Consider the following 25,149-nt stretch of genomic DNA (forward strand, 5'->3'; position numbering starts at 1 on the left):
GGCTGTTTCCTCTTGTTCTAAAGGAACACTGAAGTCTTAGAAGCCAGCCTGCCCCTTCAAAACAAAATACCTCCCCAAAGGCCATGACCGAGTAAGATGGCCAGCATACAGGAGGCATATCTAGAAATTCTTACTATAAGTCCAGCAATTTACTGCAGCTCTTTAGCTTTTATAAAGAGAGAAAAAAAGAATAAGGTAAGCTTCATATAGACTGTGTTCAACAGATCAATAGGCACAGTAGCTACCATTTAGTCCAAGACTTTTAACTAAAAAATTGAAGTAATTCACTCCTTTATCCCAATGTTCTGTCTCAAGACAATAACAACCAATAACATCATCATGCTCTGTACAATTTTTGATGATTTCCCTTGTTGGGAAGAGAGTCAAAGTTTGGGTTTCTCACACTTCTACTGGTTAAGTGTGGAAGGAAACTGAGCAGCAGCACAGAAGAGGCATTTCATTCAATTCAATGACTTTAAATAAACTACCAGCAGGTTTTACTGTCCAGCTCAGAAACCCACCTTTCTGGGCTTCTGTGATGAACACCGATAACCAGTGCTCATGAATATGTATTTTTTTGCTGGACTCGCTTACTACCAGTAATCTTTATGATATGCCATATTGAAAAAGAAAGGCAAACAAAAATGAAGAGCTAAGACTTTATCTTCATCTGTAAACAAGAAATACCAGTTGGTATAACGACTGCCATGTACAATTAATTTATTGTGTTATATTCCTCATAACAGCAAGCACCAATGCAAATGATCTAAGAAAACAGAAACACTGATGTAAGACACTACCAGCTTTGATATGGTTTTTAGTTTTTTACACCTCAATTGCTGCATTTTTGAAAGAAACATCTAGGAAATATGCACAACTGTCAGTAACAAATGAAACCAAGTAATGCATCTCAGTTTAAGGTTCATTCCCAAACTTTAAAATAATTTGAAAACACTGATGAATGATGGAAAACACCTACAGAAAAGATTTGCATCATTATTTTAAAGTTTGTAAGTTCAGTGAATGTGTTGTCAACATGAAATCTTAAAAAAATGTTTGTATTTGAGTTGTTATTGATCAGATTCCCATGGTCTCCTCCTAATCTGTACACGCTTTGAATTGTGTGCTTAAAAATGGAAGAATTTCAACAAATTAATTGCTTGTCTCTTTTTACTAAGATCATTAAAGCTTACTGGTAGCAGTAAAAACATTGTTCATTAATTTTTATTGCAGGGGGGAGGAGGGAGGAAGAGGACCCTATTGTCCAGGCTCAGAGCAAAACAGGCATTAAATAAAAAATGGTAACAAATGGATTTTTGGAATACGTACACAGACATATGCTTCTAAACTTGCTAATATGTAATATATGCTTAATCTTACTACAGCAAGGAGTCTAACGTCTGGAACAAAATTATACATACAATTTTCAAGGTCACACATTTATGTGTATGACTTAGCCTATCGCTGTGAAAAATTTGTCTTGCTTGCTGAATGATTTACATCCCAGTATTCCAATTTTAAATAAGCTTTGACAGCTCACCTTAGTGATTAGTCAGAATCTCAGAATTTGTGATGAGTATGAAAAAAACATTGTTTGTAACATACTGTATGAAACTATCTATAATTACCATAGCTGTTTCTTTCATGGCTATTTAATTGCCTTCCATAATCATTTACAAACCACATGCAGCTGTGCATTCTACACAAAAAAAATTCTTGAACAGAATTGTATGAAAATGTCTAAAGCACCTAATATTTTCATATCTAGCTGTTCAGGTTCATATGGAGCCTCTCAAGAGTTTTCCAAATACAATTTTTCACGACAACAAAGCAAACCTAATAGACAACATAGATTAAGATTTATGACAAATTTTCCCTTTTTTAGAAGTTATATTACAAACAACTACATAAAGAACACATAATAGCAAGCTTATTTAGCGTAAAAAATACTTGTCAGTGAAGCTCCACTGGCGCGTAATGCTTTGAAACCCATGTTTCAAACAGAGAAAACAATCACAAATCACAACCTTCAGTAAAAGATACAGCATGTAAACTGTGGCTTGAAGTACTCTCTTGAGAAATGTAACCTATTTAAACATATAAAAATTTGCCTTTATATGCCAAAATAAGCCTGTCTCTCCCAGTCTTGGAATCTTTATAAATTTATATACCTTCTTGACTGATTTTTCTCCCAGAGGGAGCCAGCAGCACATGCTGGAAGAAGCAGAGAGTTTCCTTCCCATCCTCCATAGCAGGTCAAGGTTTGCTACAACCTCAAAGCCCGAAAGCCAAGCTTACAGGAAAGGGGCTGCAAGCATCCTCTTCCTACAGCTCTTCCCACTCCATGTAGTCTTCAGGTTTCACTGCTAACCATTGAACTTAACTCAGGCAAAGCAGAAAAGGATTTGGGGCATACATTAAAGACACAGAAACCCATGGACTTGTTAAGAAGGTGTCTTTTGTATATGGGTTTTACAGCGCTGTTGAATTCAATATCCTCCACTACTTCCCATACAAAGCTTGCTCAGTTTACAAGAATGTGTGCCTTCTCATTAGTGATCTCCAAACTTTCCCTGCAAGGCAAATGATCTGAATTTTGATCATTTTGATCATAATCTGAAAAGAGTAACACCATGGGTAGCTACTGCATGCCATATTGGGGGTAAAATGTGACTTTTAAGGTTTTCTACTAGGTTGTTGAGAATAGAGTTGAAGACAAGACCAGCTACATGGCCCTGAGTATTCTGGGCAACTGTTGTGATCAGCAAAACAGCAAATGTTTTACAATGTTTATGTTAGAATATCTTCTAAGATTATATTATTACCTTTGAAAAATCTACTTTCCCTCTACACACAGCAAGACTGATACTCCTTGCAAAAAAAAGGATCTCAAACAGGAATGATAATTGCAAGATGACACAGGATTCTTTGCATCGCTAGTTTTATAGATGTTGTCTTCTAACTCCTCCAAACTGAAAACTGTTTCAGAACATTAGGAAATCATAAGAATGTAAATGCAATAAAAGCACAATCATAGAGACCAACTGGTGAAAAAGTCTGAATTCATCCTGTGGAAGGATTTACGTATTTATTTATTTATTTATTCCCCACTGACCCAACAATTTGATGACATTTGAGAACAATGTCCTGGAGACATCTGTCTGACAACTGCATCAGGGACAAGAGTTGAAGGTCTTATACTCTGAAGTAGCTCGGTAGCTCATTGAATTGCAATGATCAAATTCATATTTTTAAAGATTAACAGTAGTTGTCAAGAAATGTTAAAGGCATAGTTTGTCTATTTGTACACACACATACAAGATATATATAATACTCCATTGATGTAGTGGAGGTTATGCAAATGTCTGTAAACGTTCTCTCTTTTAGATCTTTCAAATTTGTAGAAGTAAAATGAACACAGTAAAGGAGACATTTGACAAGGTTCCTTGCAAGATAGGCTCCAAAAATGTGAGATGCTATCGTGTAGCAAGGAAAATACTCCCAGAGACAGACCATCAGCAAAATAGGATACAAATAAATGTTTTCTCTGTGGAGAAAGGTCCCACGGAGAGTTCTGCTAAAAACTAATGAGAGATGAATAGCAAGGCAAAAAAATTAACTGACACTGAACACATGACTATTCACTGACTCTTACAACTCAAGAAATAGGGATTTCTTCATACCTTTTCACATATGTCCACATAAAGAAACAGGATATTAAACTAGCTGAATGCTTAGCCTGACTAGCATGGTTGTACCTATACCTTTATTTTAGAATATCCCAGCAGCACAATGCTGCAGCATTTCTTGATTCAAACTACTGAGAGACCACTGCCAAAAGTGGTGTCCACTCCCCTTCTACACAACCTGTATACATGCAGTGCTTTATCTAATAGTTGTACATCAGCATGAGCTAGAAAATCAGCCAATTGATTTTGCTAGATTCATTTTTCATGAGTCCACAGAGGTAGTATGTGAGGGAAAAATGCCTCTGTTTTCCAGAAGAGGAATTACAGAAGTTCATATGTTCACTTAGAATAAGGTTCTCTCCTGTGGAGAGTTGTAAGATACAGAAGTAGCAAGAAGATAGTCAGAAAAAACAGTTGAAAATTGGGCAATTTCATAATTTTAACCTTACTGCAAGTAGATTACAAATAGCTTTTTTCTCTCTGGCATGGCTTTTTAAAAATTTTATTTTGTAACAGTGTTTTATTTCTCAGGGAAACCTACAGAACTCTTCTTCTGTCCTCCCTGTGGAAGCTCCTCAACACAAAGCAATAGGTTTGTACTGGGTCAGTACATGTACTGGATCTCACCATACTGAATACCAGAGCTGGTGTGAGCAGTGAAAGAAATGGCACAGCTCAGAGAAGGGCCTTTTGGTGGTGGTAAGTTTGTTTGGCTCTGCTCTCTTACACCCCCAGTGTGCCTGCATGCTAGTTTACATAGAACAATGAGTGCCATCAAGCAACTGATCAGAAATAAAAAGGATATGAAGCATATAAAACACCATAGAGCACGCTTGGACCTGGTGGTCCAGGGGGAGTTTGTCTTGCAGACAGAGTACTGGTTTTAATATGGCATTTCTGTAAGAGCTCAAAGCACACTGTGGGGAATTTTTTAATTCTTGTGCCCACACCAATAAAAAGAAAAAAAGGGGAAAAATATCTCTCCAGTTGAGGCTACTCCCTTCTGGGGGAAATGGTGTTTCATCATAGAATGATAGAATACCAGGTTGGTAGGGATGTAAAGGATCATCTGGTCCAACCTTTCTTGGCAAAAGCATGGTCTAGACAATATGGCCCAGCACCTTGTCCAGCTGAATCTTAAAAGTGCCCAATGCTGGGGAATCCACCACTTCCCTGGGGAGATGATTCCAATGGATGATTATTCTCATTGTGAAATTTTCCTCATGTCCCTTTGGAATCTCCCCAGGAGTAACTTGTACCCATTATCCCTTGTCTTTTCCATGTGATTCCTTGTAAAAAAGGGAGTCTCCATCTTCTTTGTAGCAAGGCGAAAACATAATTTGTATTTTTAAAAAGGCATAAGTATGAAAAACGTTTATTTTTAAAATTATTTTTTGATGGAAGAACTCACCGAAAACAAAAAATATTACCAATAAAGCAGTTACAACTACTCTTTCATCATGTTTCAGCATTTATGTGGCTACTGCTGCTTAACTCTGCATAGCAATCCATGAACACTTGTCAACACTAGTATCTTGAGGTCATCCTTATGAGGAAAACACATGAAAAAACAGTAGGTTACCTGTGATTTTCTTTTTTTTTAATGATATAACATATACTTGAAAAAGACAGAATATAGACCTGGATCAGTGTACATAAATGAAAGAACATGTTTAAATATTATATTAACACTATTAATAGTAGTAACAAAACACTCATTTTTCTGGATAAAGTCAGAAAAAGCAATGACAACTCAGGAAATAACTGAAAAAAATTGAAAACTTATAGGTAAGTAAAGATTTTTCACATACAGAAAGTATTTTGTTTAGCTTGAAAAGCATATTTATCTTAACACACAATGTTGCTGTTTTATAATTGTGTACTGACCATTATTTAAGACATACAGAATAAAAATGACTATCATATCCACTTAAAAAAATATTTCCATCTCCATACTTCCAAAATAAAATCTACTGCTTATAACTTCTTTGTAATATCTGACTCTTCAAATATAATTGCGTTTTGTTTCAAATATTGTATATTTATCAAATATTATGTTCACAACAATTTTCCTAAAGAAATCACTTCCATATTATACATTTTTATTTACAGCAACTTCCAGAAAGTAGAGAATTTTACAAGAAATATATTGATTCCAGGATAATATTAGATGGTAGCTGTGTGATCTAAGTAGTTTTTCTTCAGAAGAAGGATCAAGTGATAAAGTAGTGTTGTGATTTGTAAAGGTCACATGTTGGCAGATCAAATCAATCTTAATTTTGAGCATGGTGTAAGAATAAAAAAAATTCAATTTCTAAGTGCTAGATCTTATTAATGCCTAGCTTTAAAGAGACAATCATAACCATAGCTCTAATTAAGATATTTTGATGAATTCACTGTATTAATTCCTACTTCTAAGGTAGAAAACACTGTCCTGAGAACTATCTGTTTGTAGCAAGATTAATTTTCTGCTCAGATCCCTTCTATCTTCCCCATCTATCCTAACTGCAATTTTTTTCCAATATTGTATTATTTTTACTACTAATAGAGAAATTGTACCTATAAAAAAATCAAACACAATTCAACAAGATCTATTTGCATTTGGATTTAATCTATTTAACAAAGTCTGCAAAGTGCATCTTGAACTTTGGAGATAGCTTTTAAAACTAAATCTATAAGCTTAAAAGATAAATTTAGTACAAGATAAGTAAAGGACAGAGTCCTGGTCTATCTCATTATCCCTACCCAAATATGTTTCAAGCTGAAATGTGATGGAAACGAACAGAAGACTACTGTTTAAGGGAAATACATGTGTGTTCTGTCTCTGAAAAGAACAATTCTTAGATTTGGGGAACCAAGTAGAATTTTACCAGTGTGAAAAATGTCAGTTCTAGTTTCTTAATTTCACGAATATTCAGAAGAACACACATCTGAAGAAACGCTTCTTTGGAGATGTCTATTTTGTATGAACAATCTAGTAAAACACATTACAGTGGCCTTATAGGCAAACAATGCATAGACAGGCTAGATGAAAGACACTGCATATAAGATTTCCCAAGGTTATGGATTCCTCCATTAGTTTAATAAAAATATTTTGTTGTTCTTTCTTAATAAGTTTACATCATTAGAAATATTTGCTACATTTATATTCTTTATGAAGCTTGCTGAAGAATCTGTGTGGGTCTCTTGTATGAAGACTTACACCAAGTATGGTGGCAAGGGAGCACAAAGAAAAGCAAATACTGATTACTGATGACTAATAGCATAACTATGAACAAAAATTATCATTCAAATTCCTTTCCCTTTATTAAAGTTTTATGCTTTCCAGGAAAATACTAGATTTCTAAAAAATCTTCTCCATAGCAACACAAACTGTTTGATAGTTATTGATCTGGGTCATGAGAAGGTATCAAGAACACTGAGATTACTGGCATTCTCTTGTCCAGGCTGGAGAAGGCTTATCCCTCTTGCTTACCTGCAGATCCCAGATACCCAGATGTGGATGCCAGCCCTTCAACCTCCACCAATATGTCACAGCCATTTAGCACTTTTAACTTTGTGAATGTGAAAAACATTGAAGTGGCTTTAGCTAAGACTGCTCCAAGTAACACCTGCCAAACCCTGAGCGTTGTTCAGAGTGCAGCTGCTGGACACTTCTACAGTGATACTGTCTACAACAGCATCTTCCAGCAGATGGAAACACATGCAACATAAACAGCTGCTAGCTGCAGGAAAATCTCTCATTAGTGTGGCAGAAACTGAAGGACAACAGTGCCACTCTAGAGCTGAGAAGAGTGCTTACAGTATTGATGACAAAGTGATGGCAAGTACCAAAGTTTGGTACTTGCAGCCCTGTCACCTACAAACCAGGAGGAGGGAGAATGTGCTCCCAGGGACAGACCAAGCACTGGGTAAGAGCAACACAAGCAGCCAGGGGAGCTGAGCATCCAGCGCTGCATCTAAGTCCCATAGTAAGAGGGGGTTACCTTGATGTGTACGATGTGCTACCTTGACTGTCACAGCAACTAGCTTAGGGAAAGAGCAAGAATGAAGAATGAGGAGAGAAAATAACTTGGGGTTTGGGTTTGTTTCTTCATGTCTGCAGGTTATGGCTAGGCAGTACCTCGGGCAGCCTGCCTCTGCCCTGCAGATAGGCTTTGCAGTTTGTTTCCTGGAATACTGGCAGACAAGGCTCCTGATCGTCATTTCATGATGAGAAATGGAAGCAAGTAATAGGCAGGAGAGAGTTCAAAAGGACAGAGAGGGAAAAAGGAGTGAAAAAGACAGATAATTCTTTCTCTCCCAAACCTGTGGCTGTGTCACTGACTTGCTGGTCTCTCAACCAGACCATCCTTGTGCAGGATAGTGACAATGGACCAAGGATACTCTTGACAGCAAAGTCCCTTTCTGGAGATGAAAAATGTCATCACTTTTACTTAGCATAGGACAAAATGCTCCCACCAGAAACAAATACATGTAAAAATATCAGTGAGGTCCTGTGCATGTACAGTCACACAGGCAAACTAACAGTGAGAAGTAAGTTCCTTATGGCCTTATCTACGTACCTGCTCACCTTCCAGCAGAAACAGATCAGAGCACTGGAAGTTTCTAGTTTCCCATGGAAAAGTCCCCTACTGCTTATGGCCGAAGCATGTCTCTTGCTCCTCATCAAATGGGCTTGGCACAGACATATGTGAAAATGGCTCTGTGCATCCTTAAATCCTGAATTGACTGGGATGTATCAAGTCTGAAACTGCATTTTCTCCCAAGCTGTACTTTTGAAATCGCTCTAGAACTGACAGTAAACTAGAAACATCAACTGTACACCCAAACTCTTAATATCATACCTCATGGGAGACGAAAGTGTTCTGCCTAGTCCCTGCTCACGCTCTCATTCACCACCAGCAGCAGATTGCTCTGCAAGCGGTCCAGCAGATACACATATATGACAGCAGTAGAAGCATCATAAAGCTCCAGTGTCCAGTGTTGCTTGAACATAAAAGCTCCAACTAGACATAATGAATCATCCCTGCTGCTATAATTGACGTCCTGGAGATGACACTTTGCCTGGCACCTCCCAGATTTCCCTGAAGTTCTCCACACATTTCAATGACTAAGCCACACATACTGTAAACTAGCCTGCCCCATATGTAGTTTTGAACAGCGCAGTGCATCTTGTGACTGACTTGGTATCAGAAACAAATACCTGGATTCAACAAATTTAGTGCCTGCCAAACTGCCTTCCACACTGGTAACTGAAGGGTTCATGAATTGCCACCCCGGTTACATACTGGTATGATAACTGTCCACACCAGCCGCACTTCAAAGACACAGTTACTAGAATAAAAGTATGTAACAGCAGTCCCCTTTTCACAAGTCTACGCAACCTGTTTTGAAATAGTGAATATCAAATCAGAAGTACATTTTTCCTGAATTCCTTAGCATAACCAAGAACTTAACAGAAATAAACCAAAAAACATTTAAAAAAAATAAAAATGATGCAACCACAAATAGAAGGGAATTACTGAGATGTTCAAATAAGCTATAGTGCTTAAAAAACATGAGAAAAAATAATAGCTATACCTTACTGTTCATATTTTAAAGCTATGAAAGAATCACACAGATCGAACCTTTAAATGCATTTCAGAACCATAGTGGATATTATTATCCAGTTTATAAAATTAAACAAGTAACTTTAACAGTAGGTTCATGGCATTTTAGTGAGTATTGTTTATAAATGTCAGTGAGAAAGATAAGACAAGTTACAGAAGCAATATACTGTGCTTCCACAAGGGCAAACCAGAAATTCAGCAGTTGGGGGAAAATAATCTAGTTCAGAAACAAAAAAGGGCTGTCACTGAGCAACAGAAATCAATTTCCACAAAAGTGTAAGGGAGGTGTTCAGTTAATCACTATCTACTTCCTCTAGACCAGTATTCACATGTATAACATCCCCTTCTAGACAAATAGTAAGAACAGAATAAAATGAATAGGTTTTTTCCCCTTACCACAAAATGTAAAGTCAAAATACATAAACCAATATTGCACATTACAATAAGGAACTAATCTAATCTTAGTCATAAATTAAACCTAAAATTTTATTTCCACTAGAAGTCACTATTATAAGGAAGCTTAATGAAAATAATAACTATATGCCTACACCGACAGCGATATCACAATTTCATACTCATATTATGTCATAAATTTTTGATCCCCAGCTCCTATTCCAAAACAGCTCGTCTAAGGATGTCTTATGTTACTCTTGCCTTTATATCTAATGATAGAGAAATTCTTGTTGGAGCCTTGCAGAATCTCTGTTAGAGACATTTAAACTACTTTTCTGTTTTAAAAACAGAACATTCATTCTGCAAGTTGGAAGACCAATCCCAACAATAACGCCTCCTAATAATTACCTGCCTGCACTGTGGCTACTAAGGAGATACTAAATTACAACTGAAAAAAAGCCTCTACAGACCTCTGTTTACTCCTAAAATATTAAAATACTGTATATGGTAGATAAAACTTTAAAGTGGAAAAATGTTTCAACAAAAAAGAAAATTTTAAACTTTCAAACAAAGTAGGAGACCTAAAGGTCTTTCAAAGGCTTCTGGGGAAAATTTCTTTCTTATATTTGAAAATCTGCTAACATTTTGTAAAGGTTTGGATAGAATTAACTTCAAAATATTATACCTTTCAGAGCTACTCTCTGGTCAGTCAGTGAAGTCTAACTGAATTTGTCATGACGTGTAAACATCAGTTTGGTAGGAGCTGATTTTCCTTAGCTCATATTTGAAGTTAAAACATTTTGACTGAAACAAACACAAGCATCCAAATACGCTGTGACCTTTGCATAACTGATCACCTCTTTTCAAGTTCTGCAGCTGTAGCCAGCAACAACACGCTAATGAACAATTTGCCCGCATTCGGAAAATCTCCAAAATGCTTTAACACCTGACATTTAGAAAAAACCCACACTTTTCTTTGGCTGGAATCTGACAGTAGGAACCACTGCATTTCTGGAGCATTATGTCAGCTCTACAGATGTGAGAGCTGATACACTGTCAATACAGGTAAGACTCAAGTCCAGAGCTAGAGCTTTTGTTGCCATTGAGCTCTATGGGTATCACGCAACACCATGGCTTGGGAGTCATTCCCTTGTCTCTTACATCTCACTTGTACAACTGGCTGGTGCTCGTGGGGAAAGCTTCCAGCTTCCACTGCACCGCATAGAGACAGGGTCTTGTTTTCACAAGAAGCACCAGCTTCTAGTTCCCACCAGTCCCACATAAATACATAAGAATGGCAAACCTCTTGGTCAGGAAGACTGACTCTGAATGCAAATGTAAGCTGGGAATGAATTTTAAATTAGAGAAGACACTGAAAGAGATACGAATCAGTACATAAAGTAGTCATGAGGAGTTTGTAGAATGGATCTTGAATAGTTTCCTTTGATACTGGAACAAATCAAAGCAGATTACAAAATGTTCACTTTTTGTCTTGGATCTGGAAGATATCTGTAACAGTAGTTCAGAGATCATCCTGAGCAAAGAAACTTCAGAGGTGAAAACAGGTGGAGTAAACATTGATTTAAAGTCAAAACAAATTCAGCTGCAGTCTTAACTGTGAGTAGTCAACACACTAACCATCAGAGCAGTCTTCCCAGGCTGTCCAGTGAGCAGCACATGCACAAGTCTAACAAGGCTGTTCCAGCACAACCTCTACAGTTTCAGAAGTGCTTATATGGAATAGGATGATAAAGGACATTTGCATCCTGCCCAAAGTGGATCCAAGCATCTTGAAGCTTTATACAGAGGAATGTAGAAGCAGTAGGTAATACACACTTTATTCTTAATCACTAGACCTCTAGAACTGCCAGTTTTCTAAGAGACTGCCTACACCAGTCAACAAGCCAGGGACCTCAGCACTGGGCTTGGTAACACAGGAATACCTTAAATAGCCATCACAGTAGAGGGAGTTTGATTTTTATTATTCTCCAAAAACTGAAGGACCATATGCAATATCATGTATGAATCACATTAAGTGTACTTACACTTTGAAATCTAACAAATGAAAACAACCACAAACAACTTTAAAATTACACTTTAAGAAAATTATACACCCAAGTAACATGATATAGTAGCTGGAAGAAAACAGACTCAAAATTATCTTGAAGTAATATATATGACACAAGAGCTCCTATTAAAATACGCTCGACTGGTATAACTAAGATCTGTGCTAAAATGAAAGGAAAACACTGAAAGCAAAATATATGAGATGGCATATTTAGATTTTGAGAAAGAGAGAATGGTTTCATATTGATCCCTGAAAATGACACTCAGAAAAAGAATGAGCGCTTCTTTCACACGCAGCAAATACAGAGACAAAGAAGGAATAGAGAGAAATGAAACTGTTGAGAGGAAGTTCAGACCACAAGGCACTAAAAAAAGGCCAATGCTATATATGGGAAATGAAATTTGCAGGTAGAGGAAAGGTATCAGCTGAGAAGTTCAGGATCAAATGTGAGACCGAGGTTATTCATGGAAAGTCTAAATAGCAACTATACAAGCAGAACAGTTGATTTGTCCCCAGGAGAAACACTTCCATGCGAAGTATTTAGAGGGAAAGTCAACACAAACAGGCAAAGAGAACAGAGAAGAGTCATTAAAGGTGTCAAGAATTATGTACAGCTGAGAATCACAAGCACATAACTGTCAGTTAGCAGTATAGTTTAGACATGGTATATAGGAAAGAGCAGATGGCCAAGAAGTGACCCTTGTGAGAGGGACTCAAGAGAGCAAGGGTCTTGCCACGTAAGAAGTGAACAAATAAACACCTTCTTTTATTTTTTAAGAGATGTGTAGAAAAATGTCCACAGTAAAAGGATAGGGCAGGCAGTTAGATGAGAGATTTGTAGAAACATAGTGGTTATATAAGGAGGAGAAAATTAAAGAAATAATACCTGCACACAAAGACTGCACTGAGTTCCTCAGGACAGTCATCATTATCCAGAGTTAGGTCAATCTCAAATATCATTTCTTAACAAGTATTTTGGAAAAGACTATGAGTAAGGTCTAACACTGAGTATCTTCTCTTTTCACTACCAAACAATTCATGATAAAAATGTTCCTTAGCTGGAGGATTTTATATCAAGACTTTTATAGATACGACATTTAAAACTTTTATTAACTGAACAATCTAAGCCATCTCTTACAAAGCAAAGCAGCAGGTAGGCAAGCTCACTCCAGGTACTGGATACATTTACCGATTTATTTAAATTATTTAACTAGACAGAATTGTAAAGTGAAAATATCACTTGTCAGCACATATCAGCTATAATTGGTGCTGTACATTCCATGACTAAACCAAAATTGAAGACTCTATAAGTATCTGACTAACTAGCAACTCAGTCTATTTTCTTCTCTCAGAGCCTGAACAGTTTCTAGATTATCCCCATGCTTCTCTCAAACTAAAGATTTAACAGAATATGCTTATTACTTGAAGAAACCAAACTGTCATCACAGGAAACACTTATGATATAAACAGTTAATAAGTATATGTTGGAAAATGGTTAATAAGAAAATAGATTTACCAACTTGCTCAAACCTACTGAAAACAGTAAGACAATGCTATCTATTTTGTTAAGAAATAAGTCTTAACTAACAGCAAATTTTTGTAACATTTCTTAATTTTTTTTACTATCTAGATATTGGCTGAATATTGGGGGATGCTTAACTCCACAGCCTGGAAAACAGATCTAGCTTCTAAGCTTCATATAACTCATATCCCATATATTTATGGCATATGTATGTTTGCTATGTCCTTTGCATGGACTGGAGGTGAAAATGGGAGAGTCCTCTCTACTCTTGTAATTTTTACATGAATTGAGCAGAGGCCATCTTAACAAGCAGGCCTGTAAATCTGAAAACTCCTGTGTCCTTTTTGCCAAATCTTTGCCTTCCAAACAAATAAGAAAATGGAATATCAGAAGCTGCCTTTTTATTACTGAGATCAGGAAAAAGGAATAAGACAGAAAACTAGGAAAAGAATAAATTAAGATTAAAATGTTTTAAATCACAATGATGCATCATATGTACATTGTTACAGAGCACATAAAAACATAATACCCTAATATGATTAAAGTGTTCTATGAGGATATGCATATGATATATTGTTGTGATTTAAAACATTTTATTTCTATTGAAGCAGCTCTACAGCTATAAAACCTGCTGCAATTTTGCATGTCTGCTGCCTTTTACATTCTTCAACATCAAATGACAGATTCTGCCGAATATTTACTCGCTAAGAACCTTGGCAGAACTTGCAGACCTTGATTTTATTGGAGGATTGTAACTCTGTGTGCAAGTTACCAGATCTTCTGCTTAGTATCATGGCATCAAGAACTAGAGTAATCTCAAGCAAAATTTTCATTCAGCTGATTTTTCTCACTGACAAAACTCCTCTGCTTGAAAATCCTGATGATTCGAAGCATCCAAAAATTGTTAATGTTTGGCACGCAGAAGATCTCTGCTGCATTGTCAGACCAAGATTCAGTGGATAAATCAGAAATACAGATACTTTACAGAAATACAGTTATTTCTATTTTACAGGACAGATTTTTAACCCTGCTTCACATGGTAAAGACAAACACAAGCTGAGTACTTGTGAAAAAACCTACCCTTCAATACATAAATAATTGTTCAATACATACACCATATACATACCTACAAGTTACACACATTGCTACTCAGACATAATACTCTAAGAAACCTTGCAATGTAAGTAGATAAACAAATGAATGTATGAATGAATATTCTTTCTTTCCAAGTTTTAAACAGTGCAGGTTTCCAAGACAAACATTAAAGCTGGGAATGTAACATATTGGTCTGAAAATACTGAATAAACCAGCAAAGAGGGGGAAGTTTGTTAAAAACATAGTGTGATATGCCACAAGCAGGACAAGTAGTTTTGCAAGTACTTGAAAACCAGCAGCACAACAACAAAAACAACCCAATCCTGCGACAAAACAAAGATTTCTTTCTGTCAAATACTATTTCAAGTCAAATGATCCTGAGAAATAAATAACCCAATTATCTTAGCTTTCATTCTCAAATCATGATGGAGAAAGATCACAACATGTAAGAAATTTAGTAAATACAAGGATCAGTTTATGTATCACTACCAATAACTCTCCAAACCTTCTCTATCCATTATAAGCACAGTGCTAACAACCCTTTCACATTCAAATTGAAAAGGTTACTGTAAAACAGAATAAAGAACAAATCTAGCATATTTTCACTGATTTTATTTACAGTGTTTCTTTGTGATGAAAACGTCCACATAATGTATGCAGCTTTGCTATTAATATAGCACAATTCTCCAGTTTCCTTTTAGGCATACTAATACTGGTTTCAAAAGAAAACAACCCAACACCCCTATTTTGTACCACAGCCTCAAAAGGTTCCACAGCCACAAAAACATTGAAGAGTCTCCTCTTCCATGAAAAGGGCTTGAGGAAAACTAGGGACAGCTGAGACATCTCTCTCCCATCTTCTCTTCAACTCTACCAGAGATTTTCATGAAGTCCTGCTACTATTTAAATGACCTGTTCAGATGGGCATAGACTGTTTTCTGGGCAACTGACCTGCTTAAGAGCACTTCTGTAAAATGAGCCGGCGCTAAACCAGCTAAAATCAGGTGCTGTGGGTGCAGTGTGCCATCCATGCCACAGGACTGGAGGTGAGCAGGAACAGGCTCAGCCCAGCTCTCCTAAACATGGTGGCTTCCCTCCCCTCTCACAACATGCAGCACGTGGAGTGGCAATGTGAACCGAGAACTGGTAGTGTCCGGCTACAAATACATGGATTTCAACTGCTGATGTGAAGAATCCAGATTTAGGAAAAACTGAAGCCCGTTAGCTTCCATCCATTCCAGTAAGAGCACATGCATCAATATGGGAAGGCTGACTAAATGGAGTCATTTGAAATACAACTCATCTTCACTTTCTGTTGCTCCCCACAGAATAAAAGCAAGTTACACTACAGTCCTGAAAGCTTTAATTGAGGGATTTCACAGATATTTGTATTCTTTTAGTTTGTTTAGTGTTTGTTTTTAAATCAAAAACTTTCCGTCAAAACAAACTGGTAAGTTGACAGCAACATGATTCTGTTCAAGTATCACAACATTACTTTAGTTGGTAGACTGGCAGCCTTCACAAATTTCAGTTATTCAAAGAGAGGCTAGCTAGTTTAGAAAATACATTGGTAGGAAACAAACAAACAATCACAGGGAAATAAAACAGAGGCTAAGAGGAGGATGGCATTTTCAAGGGAGGCAAGCAATCCACAGAAAGAAATCTTTTCTAATAACTACATTTGCGAGAAAGAGTGGAACTAATTATTGTTCCAATAGACATAATGTATTCAGAGACCTCAAATAACAGACATTTATTACCTGGCATTTCAGACACAGTTGTTGAAGTATACTGATTGTAGGCATAAATGTTCATATTACGAAACAGGCAGATGGTCTGCTTCACCAGAAACATTACAGTCTGACATTTGTTATCAATTGTACTGATTTAATACTAATGAGAGCAAATGGAGACAGATTTGCAAAAATCTGTCTCTCAGGAAGATGTATGTGTGCCTTTAAAAATCTTTCACTTCAGATATATCATGCTGTGGTACCAAGAGAAATAATGATATATTTTAATATACAGTACTACTCTGACATTTGCGCAGAGCTTTTAGGCCAGTAACCAAAACCTATAACTACAGGAGAATAAATTCATTCAGGAAAAGAAGCTGAGGTGGTGCTTCAGGATCTCTGCTATAGCAGCAATCAAATAAATTAAGATTAAACTTATGTTTTATGATATTATAAAACACCATTATACCCATTACTAAGACTTTCGTTCACAAGTAGAGCGATCATAAGATAAGCACAGTAAGGGTGAGTTATGCTTGTTCTCCAAATGCCAAAGTGCTCTGCTCCTAGTCAGTGTGTCCCTGCTGACACCACGCTCACTGCAGGCAGGGGAAAGAATGAAGAGCCACCAGGCTCCCCCTGACACGATGAACTATCAGGAACCCAAGACAGGTTAGGCAGGGCAGCCTGCCCCATCACAGGCACTGGCTGCGTTATGGACTATGGTATAAATCAGAAATCCAAACTGATGAACATTAAACAAAGGGCATAAACTATCTGCTTCCTCAAGCCTAACACTTCTCCTTAGACTTGTTCTACTGTATGCAATTACTTCGGGTCTTAAGAATCATTAAGGCTACATTTCTCATAATGATGAAGTGGTGAAAGTGTTCCTTGTAAAGTTAGTGTCTGGCCACCAGTGCTTCTGTAAAGCGACCACATTAATACCTCTGAGATTTCTGTTATGAATGACAAAGCATACTGAATCTTAAAAGCATCTTTTCAAATATAAATTAACAGCAACCACCGTGCTCTTGCAAAAAGGTGCTGAAAGATGGTCAAGGCACTATTTTAAAATTCATTCTTAGATCTAAATATGGTGCTGACCAATAGCAGAGCAGTGAGGCAGGCTATTTAGTGAACTGCTGACCCTCACCACATTGACTAGACATGTAACAGTTCTGCAGAGCACTAACATTCCCTGTCTAGCAGGACATGCCAATGCAGGGACACAGAGCCCCTGCAAAAGGCTACCAACACCAGAGAAGCTCCCTGCTTGTTTTGCTCCCTTCAGATACTTTCCTTTCTGTCCCGTTTCTTCTGCAACACCAAAGCAAGTGTGATCAAACATACAGCAATTTGCTACCTTCTCATTAATTACACAGCACGAATTCCATGGAGATTGAGTTTATTCAAACCACTCTGAGAACAAGTACAATTTAAGACTGAGATGTAACAACACATTGTTATGTCACAATTCAATTATTTCATTTCAATTTATGTCAAACACCAACACCTGAGAGCTGATTCAGACAGACTAACAGTGAAGACATGGATTTCTTCTTTTATACCCAGAACTGTGAATACTATTATTCGCTCATTTACTATTTCAATGAAAGCTTATGCCTATTTATTATCTGAGGATAGATTACTATGGGTTTTATTATGAAGTAAAAATATATTTTTCTAATCATCCATATACTATCTCAAATGAATACATCCAATAAAAAGAGGTGTTAAAAATAAGTCTTTTAACCAATTCTGTCTATAGGCTATTGAAAGAAAATAGATTTTATTGTATTTTTCACTGCTTGGGAACACTGATTCCAGCTAAGATATTCTGATCCTATATAACGCAGGTCAGGCATTAAATATTATATTTCCCCAATTTTGTAACATTTTATATATGATCACTGTCAGTAACTTCTAAAATAAGATTAAAATCAAGATTCTATTCCTTGCACAGATTGCTGGATTAGCATACTGCAAAAATATGTAGAGTACTGTACTTTAAGCTGAGAAAAATGCCTCTGGTATACAGTCAACAGAATTTAAAGTCAGCTGTACACACTGTAACACACTCTCTCTGAAGCTTCTACACTGGAACACAAAACAAAAACAATACATGTCATGTTTAAGCAATTATGCCCTATCAAAATGATCAAAAACCTAATTTACACAAGAGATACCACAGATGCATTTCCAATTCCCCCTCTAGCTTCCCCAAGATAGTGTAAAGCATCTAAACTAACGCAGTCACTCATTTTATATGGGGTGGGGGGGGGGGTAGAATTATTATTTAAGGAAATGGAAGCAGTGTGATCTTGCCTGTAAGGAAGACACTGGAAATACACAAGATACATCACTGAATATTTTACATATTGGGACAGTCATCCAGATCAATATCCTATTTTTTAATATAATTTTTCTTTTCTCACAGAACACTGGTAGCACAAATAGATACTGCTTGCTTTTTCAAACAGGATTTCACAGGGCAAGGAGGGAACTCAGCAGACAGAATGAATTTTGAGTCAGACTCCTGAAACAGAATTTGCCTTTAGTGACCTTGAGCAAGATGTCTGCTCCTGTCTCAAACACTAACATCTAGAACATGAGCAACATCAAGCCCACCTTCCTAACCAAAACATATAAACAAATCAATGTCATTCAGCAAGGGGAGGGGGGACTGGATACCACAATGACAGACAGAGAGAAAGAACCATAATTCTTTCCCCCCTTCATTCTTTCTAGACATTTTTGTGGATCTACAGCAGTGAAAACTTTTAGTCATTAATTTTTTTTTTTTTTTTTTTAAGTACAGGGCTGGGTCTTATTTGTACAATTCTAATACTTCAAAGTGATTTGCTGTAATAAATTAATACACATACACACACATATACTTTGTATATTCTCTCTCTCCTTTGCACAAGATGCAAATCCTTCTAAAATCCATTGCAAATACCAGACCCTAATTTTGAAGAGTGTCTAAAAAGGCACAATATAAAAGAGCAAATGCATTTAGTAACTAAAATACATCTCCTGGAGATATGAACTACTTTTCTTTTTGTATTTTTTTGTTTTCCCCTGTCCCTTTGTGCACACAATCCCACAGCCTTGTATTAGCATTGGTATTGAACTTGAGGCTTTCTGACTAAGAAACAGAATACAATGGATAATTTCTATTCCAAAAGTCAGAAAACAAAACTATTTGTAAATTATTTCTTTTAAATTGAATTGGGCATCTAGATGTTGTCACATACCAGGCAGTAAATACTTTTTTTAAAAAAAATTGCTGAAGAGAGGCAACAGACTTTTGCTTTTTAAAAAAAATAAAAAGGACAATTTCCCAATTTCCTACCCCCACCCCTTTCATTTCTGCGGCTGTCCTCATGAAGCAGTGATTTCCAAATCTGTAGAGCAATCATCCTGGATCAGCTAGTAGAGCCTGATGCAATGTTGTATGAAAATACTGATGGACCAGTACACCCATGTTATATACCTTCAGCTTTGGTTTTGGTTAGAAGCTAAAGCATGCTCATGGACACAAAGACTATAATAAAATAGGGTGTCTTCTCTAGAAACCAAAGTAAAACCAAAATCCCCAAACACTATAACAAATTTTACTAAGACCAGTTAGTAAACACTTAAAGACAAAAAAATGAAACCCATTTTGTTTCCCATACAGAGGTAAAATCTATCACTAAAACCTGAATGGTAGTCTGTTCTTGTCAGAGAACGTGAATCCATTTGTTCTAATATTGAGATACGCTTGAACCACCTTCCTTGGAGACACATACATTAGCAGCATACAAATTATCAGCATGCAGGTACTTGTTCAAGTGCTTGCAAAACTGGGAGTAAGCATGCATGGTAGCTTTTGCTTTGGACAGCTCTTCCTTCCAGTCCCTAAGAATTTCCCTTGGTCCATAGATCTGTCTGAAGAAAGATGTACCTGGAAGGGGATGGTTCTGGTAAAACAACAGTTAAAAGTTCTGAAACATGAAATAAAAATTTTCCACAGATGACTTAAGTTCCTTCACACTTCACTGACTAAATACATAGCAAGTTAGTTATGACAATCTGTGGTTAACTTTCACTACATTCCCAAAATACAGAGGTTCGATTTTGAAATTTGATCAATATTCATACTATCTTACATACCAAGTTAATTGGTAAAAATGCTGCAATATATTCTTTGAGACATTTCTGAGGAACAATTTAAGTATTTGTTATCCAACATGAATAAATCTCCTGTTTGCGAATACTGATGATGGTTAATGGAAGTATTACATTGTTAGAAGGGGTTCAAAGTGACTTATAGGAGTCATGTAAACAGGATAAAAATAGAACTAAATATATCATAATGAAACCATGAAGGCGTAATTTAGATACAAAAAACACAAAGTCCTTTTTCATCTCAACAAGAGAACTATCAAAACACAAATCACATACAAAAAAGCAGCTTGAACAGACTGAATAGTTTTAAAAATCACTACTATGTAGGTTTGCAGCAGTAAGATACGTATTACCAGTGCATACTCTAAAAAGGCCTCTATTTAAAATTTTGCTACATAATTTTACAGAGGAGATCTAACAGTGCTCAGACTACATGCATAACTAAGGATGAACGTTGCAAACACAGAAAGCCAATAAAAATCTGGGCAAAGACAACTGAAGTCAATTGTACATCTTCTACATTCTTTAACTAAGACCTATTGCCTAGTTTATCATCTGTAAACCTGACAAAATTCTTGGATTTGCACAGTAACAGCACATGCATGTCAATCACTGTTATCATCTAATCCCAAAATCTGCATATGTATTTCTATAATAGGATTAAGATTAGTTTTTATGAAACTTTACACAAGTGAAAGCCCATAGTAGTCCTGAAAGCAGTAACCCTGTATTCCATCCTTCTACCCAGGTCTGAGCATCCCTACCCCTTGTCCTGTCCCAAAGCTTGTGGTTTCTCTGTTATCAGAGCTCACCCTGAGTTAAAAAGTCATTCTCACCAAGTCAGTTTTTCCTTGGGTTCATTTCCCTGCCTGCATCTGCACCCAGCCACTGTAACTCTTCTGCAGGCAGGCAGAGGCTGCAATACAGCAGGCACAGGCAAGGACACCTACAGTGTTCATGAAACTATGATCTTCACCTGATAACCTGGCTTCATATCTGGACACAGCAAGCATTACACAGTGAATTACAAACCCATCCAGACCTGAAAACTATTTCTGATGCAACAGACGCTTTTTGCTGAAGTGCTCATCTTCTCCTAGCGAGGGCACCATGAAAATTTAAGGAGGCCAGATGAGTATTGCTCTCTCTCCTCATCTACTCCTGCTCTTTTCCTGTACTGCTAACCTCAAGAGTTTACCAGAGACAATTCAGGTTTCCATATTAAAAAAAAATCACAGGGTTTTGGAGAATTTTGGCTCCTGGTAGCTAGATTTCTACTGCTTATTTCTCATTCCCTTCTTTACAACCAAAGCTAGGCATCACTACCAAAGCCATTTCATCTTTACACATACAAGCTGGAAAGTGTCATGGCTTTGATGGATGGAACATTCAGTGGATAAGGAATTGGCTGGACGGTCACACTCAAAGAGCTGCGGTCAACGGCTCAATGTCCAAGTGGAGAGCAGTGATGAGTGATGTTCCTCAGGGGTTGTTACTGGGACCAGTGCTGTTTAACATCTTTGTTGATGACATGGACAGTGGGATTGAGTGCACACTCAGCAAGTTTGCCGATGACACCAAGCTGTGTGGTGCGGTTGACACACTGGAGGAAAGGGATGTGCCATCCAGAGGGACCTGGACAGGTTTGAAAGGTGGGTCTGTGCAAACCTCATGAAGTTCAACAAGGCCAAGTGCAAGATCCTGCACATGGGTAGAGGCAATCCCAAGCACAAATACAGGCTGGGCAAAGAGTGGATTGAGAGCAGCCCTGTGGAGATGGACTTGGGTGTAGTAGTGGATGAAAAACTGGCAATGGGCCAGCAGTGTGTGCTCGTAGCCCAGAAAACCAACTGTATCCTGGGCTGCATCAAGAGAAGTGTGGCCAGCAGGTCGAGGGAGGTGATTCTCCCCCTCTACTCTGCTCTCGTGAGACCCCACCTGGAGTACTGTGTCCAGCTCTGGGGCCCCCAACATAAGAAGGACATGGACCTGCTCAAGCAGGTCCAGAGGAGGCCACGAAGATGATCAGGGGGCTGGAGCACCTCCCCTGTGAGGACAGGCTGAGAGAGGTGGGGTTGTTCAGCCTGGAGAAGAGAAGGCTCTGGGAAGACCTTATAGTGGCCTTCCAGTACTTAAAGGGGGCCTACAGGAAAGATGGGGAGGGACTCTTTATCAGGGAGTGTTGTGATAGGACAAGAGGTAACGGTTTTAAACTGAAAGATGGTAGATTTAGATTAGATATAAAGAAGAAATTCTTCACTGTGAGGCTGGTGAGACACTGGAACAGGTTGCCCAGAGAAGTTGTTGCTCCCTCTCTGGCAATGTTCAAGGTCAGGCTGGACAAGGCTTTGAGCAACCTGATCTAGTGGAAGATGTCCCTGCCCATGGCAGGGGGCTTGGAACTAGATGATCTTTAAGGTCGCCTCCAACCCAAACCATTCTGTAATTCTAGGATATTAGCATACTGGTCTGAAGCTTGGGTCTTATACAGAATGCTAAATAAAGATTCAGTCAAAGGTAGGGAAGCTGAACAAGACAGTAATAGTTGACATGTATATATATGTCACCCACCCACTCAAATCAGAACACAATGGTGAAAAGCAGAAAATGGAGAAAATAACGAATAAATCAATTACTGACTAGGAAAAAAGTGCTCATTGGGAATAGGGACTATGGAAAACAAGCTTACTAAAGCTACCAGCAACTGTCTGAATATATATATTTTTTTTCACATTGCAAAAGGTGAGACAGTATCATCGTCTTTCTCCCCGCTTAAAGGCCATTAGCAGTTTGCAGTGATGAAAACCCTTTGAGAGATCGGAGTTGTAAGTGGGTAGAATTACAGGGACTCACTGGATCTGTCTGTGATTGATATAAAACTGAACTTCCTAATACCTTCAGGTCTTATGTATGTAAATTCATAAAGGGAATTTAAGGGACAGTTTTAAACAGACTCAAAACAGACTCAATATTTCTATTAGAAATCAGACATATACATTATGGAACATCCTCTGGCTGAAAGGCAAGAGTCTTCTTATCTGAAAAAACATCTCAAGTTAGGTTTTATCCTGTCCAGTCACAATAATTGCAATCATTTCCCTTCCTGTTTTACTGGGGGAGGGGGGGGGGGGGGGAGGAGGGGGAAATCCATGATCTTATTGGGTTCTTTAAGGAGAAAAGACACCCTGGTGCCATCTGATTGTTTTAGCCTGATTTTTCCAGGAAACTAATGTTGTTATGAGAAGACTAAACGCAAAATCATAATATTTAAACCATGTCGTCCAAGTTCTATCAAATTTGGCAAAATGCTAGATGTCTCAGATATGAATTTCACAGAAGTTAAGAGACCTTACAGAAAAATAAGACTCAACTCAGTGACTCTTGAGGGAAAAGCGACGATAGTTTTGTCCCTTTTCCCTTGGAGAGATGGCAATCTACTAGCTAATCAGAATTCAGGTACTGTTTGTTGAAACCACAAGCACACCACTCCTAGTCCAGCAAAAAACCATTGAGAGAGGCTGAAAGGAATGGCAGACTTCAGGGACATGTCAGGGAGCTGGGTATCTGACACTGGAGACTAAAATACATAGGGAATGTACCTAGAAAAAAAATCAGGTTTTAGGTCTACTACTCATGGAACAACCTGATTCATGTTTATGGAGTATTCTCAAACCATAGCACCTAAGAAAAAAAACCCCAAACAAAACAACACTTGAACAGCAGATACATATAAAACATACACATAGATAATTTGAGTAAGTCAATACCAATTAAATAAAAGGGATGAAAACCACTGCAATTATTATTGTGACTGGATAGCTTTAACTATCTTGGTAGCATGCAATATAACAATGTGGATTTATGCTGAGGTGCCTAAACAAAAGACAGAGCATATCTCTTTTCATCAAAATGCCTGAGTAATATGATAAACTTTGAAATAGAACAGTGAAAAAACCTCCCACCATTTATTCTTCATACAAATAGATATTATTTGTATATGTAGGCTGTCAGGCACACATGCCCCCTTTTAAAGGCCTGGTTTTCCAAGTAGATTTCTTTTTTGTTTTCCCCTCCCTCAAAGAAGAAAAAATTCCAGTAAAATAAGAAACAGAATAACTGATGCCCCCAAAAATCTAGAGCAGATACAAATTATTGTTGACTCATATTGTAAATTGCCTGTCCAGTACAAGCTTTCAGAGTAATGTAACAAGGAAAAAAATATTTTTCAATCACTGCCATCCATCATCTTGGTAAACAAGTAAAATGTATACTCTGCCATCTGCTAGCTATTAGTCTGTGTAATCATAAAATATCATGTTATGTAATCATAAAAAACACTATTATTACCTACTCTTTCAATTTATAAGCAAATATTTCTCTCTGTCAAATGATTTCATGCTAGCACGGGGCTTGAACCTTCTGCGCTGCTTACCATCAATCTAGTCGTCAATCTAAGATAAATCTGTCTCCTCCTAGGTCCTCCTACGTTTGGAAAATGCTCAATACTCTATTTGATCCCAGAAGAAATCATATGAAGAGAAGGGTCAGTAAATGATCCAGCTGTTAAGGACCCGAACACTTCAACAACAAGGGCTATGAGACAGACTTAGACACCAGCAAGGAAGAAAAGAACTCTCAGTTCTAAGAATTTTTTTTTCTGCACCATATTCTATTTAGATTTGATACTTTAAACATACTTGTACGAGAAAGAGCCCTAGAAAAGCTACAAATTTCTCAGATTACATCTTTTAAAGGTACAGTAGAAACAGCTTTTTTTTATAAAATGCTTAGGTCAGAGGAATATATTTTTTTTTTTTTTTTTACATAGATTTACAACCAAAACTATCCATTAGAAAGC

General features: G+C 37.4%; 1 protein-coding gene across 1 annotated transcript in view; it reads right to left on the minus strand.

Annotated features, from left to right (window-relative positions):
• The window catches only part of TENM3 (teneurin transmembrane protein 3), a 363,886-nt gene extending 339,104 nt beyond the window's left edge, over positions 1 to 24,782 (minus strand). Inside the window, exon 1 of the mRNA XM_074866418.1 lies at positions 24,724 to 24,782. The gene's annotated coding sequence lies outside the window, so the exon portion shown is untranslated. The remainder of the gene's footprint in view (positions 1 to 24,723) is intronic.
• Between the last annotated feature and the right edge of the window lie 367 nt (positions 24,783 to 25,149).

This window comes from Strix uralensis, chromosome 4 (genome assembly GCF_047716275.1).
Source record: "Strix uralensis isolate ZFMK-TIS-50842 chromosome 4, bStrUra1, whole genome shotgun sequence".
Lineage (NCBI taxonomy): Eukaryota > Metazoa > Chordata > Aves > Strigiformes > Strigidae > Strix > Strix uralensis.